Below are 4,796 nucleotides of genomic sequence, written 5' to 3'. Positions count from 1 at the left end.
ATTCATTTATTAAAAAGTTTTTATTTCAGGAAGCCCACAATATTTCACAAGGCATCCAATATTCTTCACCTCTGCTTTTGAAACTGTGAAGTGTATTGATCCAATCCTCTAAGTTCGATGAGAATGTCAGGACTTGTAATGCAATTTCTATTCCAGTTACAGTTTGGCCAGAACAATAGAAACACTTCAGGAATCACAAGAAGGAGGGAATTTTATTTTAGGTATTGGAGGTTTACAAATCCACTGGGGGAACTGGGGAAGCAGGAGACAGAGAGGTGATTATGAGTGTTCAATAAATCAGTAAGTAGGAATCACAAAAACTACTGATGATAACAACAACTTTCTGCAGCACCTCGATGGTTGTTTCTCAGAAGGGAAGTAAAAAGATCCTAGGACAATGTGACATTAACCACCTGTCAAAACTAGGTCTGCTTCCCACCAGGACTGAAATAAATAAAAATAGCCCCATTGTTGTCTTCGTCCGTTCCCATCTCACAAAATGTGTCCCATTAGTGGAAGTGAATCTGAGAACCTGAAACATGTAATTCCCAGGCTTAGCCTCTGTTACACAGGGAAGACACACAGGGTGAAACGAGGCCAATTTGCTAAGACAGAGAGAGGCTAGCGCTGTCCAAACTTTTGGCTGCTCTGCATCTGTATAGCCCTTCTACATTTATAAACTTTTCAGAAATAGTAGTCAAATAGATACTTCTACCTAACATAACAGGAATATCTCCTGTAAAAACACTGCAGTGCTCACCCTTTTCATCTGCAAATAAAAATCCAAATGTCTTTAATTTTTTTTTGTTTCTATAAGATATTCTTGTTTTTCAGTTTGGTACTGATACACCTGTGATATCCTATGCAATAAAGAATAAAGTATGAGATTAACCACCGAAACCTTACTTCATAAAATATAATAGTACAGAAAAAGGAAGAAGAAAAGTAGAATTTGGTTAATTATAACAAAATGAGAAAAATATGCACAGTTGCTATGGTCTTCATTTCTTCCACTTTTTGTAAGACCATTTATAAATTCTTATACTACATTTCTCATCCCATTGTGCCTGCAATCAGCACTTTAAGAAGTTATAATTTTTCCTTATTTCTTCTATGTTTTACTTATTTCTTTTCCTGTTTTATATTTCAAATGTGGTTAATTGAACATTTTTCTTTTAGACAATCTTAATATCTATCATAACTTTCTTTCTTTCTTTCTTTCTTTCCTTTCTTTCCTTCTTTTTCTTTCTTCCTTTTTCTCTTTCTTTCTTCTTTCCTTTCTCTCATTCTTTCTTTCCTTCTTTCTTTCTTTCTTATTTTAGGTATTTCAAACCTTTCTTTCTTATTTTAGGTTTTGCAAAGATAATGTGCACACAAACTTTTAACGTTTTTCTCTTTCTTTCTTTCTTTCTTTCTTTCTTTCTTTCTTCTTTCTTTCCTTCTTTCTTTCCTTTCTTTCTTTCTCCTTCCTTCCTTCCTCCTTTCCATCCATTTTTTTTCTTTTTTTCTTTCTTCCTTTTTCCATCTTGTAGCTCTCTCTCATTCAGGAACATATGAACACTTTTATATAGAACTTCTTTTCAAAAACTTGTATTCAGTGTTTCTTAAGTATTTTAATGTTTTGTTACATTAATTTTATTTTAGAGTTTTCTTTGTAAATTAAAATTTAAAATAATTATGGATTCACTAACAGTTCTAGAAGATGGTGCTGTGATTACTGGCTAGCCATATGCAGAAGAATAAAAGTGGACCGCTAATGTATTAGTTCATTCTCGCACTGCTATGAAGAAATATCCAAGACTGGGTAATTTATAAAAGAAAGAGTTTGAATTGAATCACATTTCAGCAGGGCTGGGGAGGCCACAGGAAAATTAGAATCATAGCGAATGGGGAAGCAAGCATATCCTTCTTCACATGACAGCAGCATGAAGAAGTGCATGACAACCAGGGGGAAAAGCCCCTTATAAAACCATCAGATCTCATGAGAATTCACTCACTATTACAAGAACCACATGAAGGGAACTGCCCCCATTATTCAATGACCTCCCACCGAGTACCTCCCCCAACATGTGGGGATTATGGGAGCTACAGTTCAAGATGAGATTTGGGTGGAAACACAGCCAAATCATATCATTCCACCCCTGGCTCCTCCCAAATCTCGTGTCCTCACATTTAAAAACAAAATTATGCCTTCCCAACAGTCCCCCAAAGCCTTATCTCATTCCAGCCTTAACACAAAAGTCTGAGTCCAAAGTCTCACCTGAGACAAGGCAAGTTTCTTCTGCCTATGACCCTGTAAAATCAAAGGTAAATTAGTTTCTTCTAGATGCAATGGGGATATAGGTATTGGGTAAATACACCCATTCCGAATGGGAGAAATTGGCCAAAACAAATGACTACAGGCCTCATACATGTCTGAAATTTAAAAGGGCCGTAATTAAACCTTAAGGTTCCAAAATGATCCCCTTTGACTCCATGTTTCACATCTGGGTCACACTGATGCAAGAGGTGGGCTCCCACTGCCTTGGGCAGCTCTGCCCCTGTTGCTTTGCAGGGTACAGCCCCCCTCCCAACTGCACTCATGGGCTGGTATTGAGTGTCAGGAGCTTTTCCAGGTGCATGGTGCAAGCTGTCATTGGATCTACCATTCTGGGGTCTGGAGGACATGGCCTTCTTTCTCACAGCTCCACTATGCAGTGCCTCGGTGGGGACTCTTCATAGGGGCTCCAACCCCAGCTGTCCCTTTTTCGCTGCTCTAGCAGAGGTTCTACAGGAGGGTTCTGACCCTGAAGCAAACTTCTGTCTGCATATCCAGGCATTTCCATACATTCTGCGAAATCTAGATGGAGATTCCCAAACCTCAATTCTTGACTTCTGCACACCTGCAGGCTCAATACCACATGGAAGCTGCCAAGGCTAGTTCTTGCACCCTTTGGAACAATGACCTGAGCTATACCTTGGCCCTTGTAGACATGGCTAGAATGACTGGAAGGCAGGGCACCAAGTCCCTAGGCTGCATACAGCAGGAGGCCCCTGGGTCTGTCCCACAAAACCATTCTTTTCCTCAGAGACCTCTGGGCCTGTGATGGGGAGCAGCTGCTGCAAAGGCCTCTGGAGACATTTTTCCCATTGTCTTGGTGATTAACATCCAGCTCTTTGTACTTATGCAAATTAAATTCATACAGTAGATTTTTCATGTCATTGTGCCTGTAATTAGCACTTTGAGAAGTTATAATTTTTCTTTACTTTCCTAAGTTTTACTCATTTTTTTGTTTCATATTTCAAATGGGGTTAATACAATATTTTTCTTTTAAGCAATCTTAATATCTATCATAATCCTTTCTTCCTTCTCTTTTTTTTTTATTTAAGTATTGCAAACCTGCCTTTCATATTTTAGGTTTTGCAAAGAAAATGTACAAACACATTTTTAAGTGTTTTTCTTTCTTTATCTCTCCTTTTCTTATTTCCTTCCTTTCTTCTTCCTTTATCCCTCCTCTCCTCCTCCTTTATCCCTCCTTTCCTCCTCCTTTATCCCTCCTTTCCTCCTTTTCTTCCTCCCATTTTTTCTGTCTTTTTTTCCCTCCTCCATCTCTCTCTCATTCAAGAACATATAAACACTATTTTTTCTTTTGAGATGGAGTCTCGCTCTGTCTCAATCTTCACTCACTGCAACCTCTGCCTCTCTGCTTCAAGCAATTCTCCTGCCTCAGCCTCCCAAGAGGCTGGGACTACAGGTGCACATCACCACACCCAGGTAATTTTTGTATTTTAGCAGAGACGGGGTTTCACCATGTTGGCCAGGATGGTCTCAATCTCTTGAACTCGTGATCTGCCCGCCTTGGCCTCCCAAAGTGCTGGGATTACAGGCATGAGTCACCACTCCTGGCCCATATAAACACTTTTGTGTGGTGTTTTTTCAAAAACTTGTATTCGGTTTTTCTTAGGTATTTTAATCTTTGTTATATTAACTTTATTTGAGAGTTTTCTTTTTTCTTTATTTTTTCTCAGGGGAAAGCACGAATGCAGTCCCCCACTACCACAAATTATGCAGTCCAGTTTCCCACCTTTGGGGAAATCGCAGGGGTCAGCACATCTGGAGTGCAATGGATAAGCTTCGTCCTGGGAGAACCACCTTTGTGATCATGGTATCTCCCCTGCCAGGTAAGTATGAGTTTTCTTTTTTAATCAAGAGTTAAGATAATTGTAGATTCATACACAGATCTAAAAAATGGTGCTGAGACAACCAGCTAGCCATACGCAGAAAAATAAAACTGGACCTCTAAATTTTTCCATGTAGAAAAGTTAACTGAATATATACGAAAGATTTTAATGTAAGCCCTAAAACTATGAAAATACTTGAGAAACACCTAGGAAATGTGATTGTGGGCATGAGTTTGGCAAAATTTTATGAGTAAGTCCCCTAAAACAATTGCAACAAAAACAAAAACTGGTGTGATCTAATTAAAGAGCTTCTGTACAGCAAACGAAACTGCCAACAGAGTAGACAGAAAACCTAGAGTGTGAGAAAATATTCACAAACTCTGCATGCAACAAAGATCTAATATCCAGAATCTATGAGGAACTTAATTCAATAAACAAAATTAAAGTAAAATAAAATCATCCCATTACAAAATGGTAAAAGGACATGAACAGACACTTCTCAAAAGAAGACATACATGCAGCCAACAAATATATGAAAAATGCTCAACATCAATAATCTTTAGAGAAATACAAATCAAAGCCACTATGAGACACCACCTCATACCAGTCAGAAGGATTATTATTAAAAAATCAAA

At 38.3% G+C, this 4,796-nt stretch overlaps 1 non-coding gene across 1 annotated transcript; it reads right to left on the bottom strand.

The window, feature by feature from the left end:
• Positions 1 to 4,005: 4,005 nt before the first annotated feature.
• LOC115836153 lies at positions 4,006 to 4,169 on the bottom strand. The gene has a single exon (XR_004031145.1). It is a non-coding gene; the product is annotated as a U1 spliceosomal RNA (small nuclear RNA).
• Positions 4,170 to 4,796: the final 627 nt, after the last annotated feature.

Source organism: Nomascus leucogenys, chromosome 7b, assembly GCF_006542625.1.
Source record: "Nomascus leucogenys isolate Asia chromosome 7b, Asia_NLE_v1, whole genome shotgun sequence".
Lineage (NCBI taxonomy): Eukaryota > Metazoa > Chordata > Mammalia > Primates > Hylobatidae > Nomascus > Nomascus leucogenys.
This window is presented reverse-complemented; position numbering and strand designations above follow the sequence as displayed.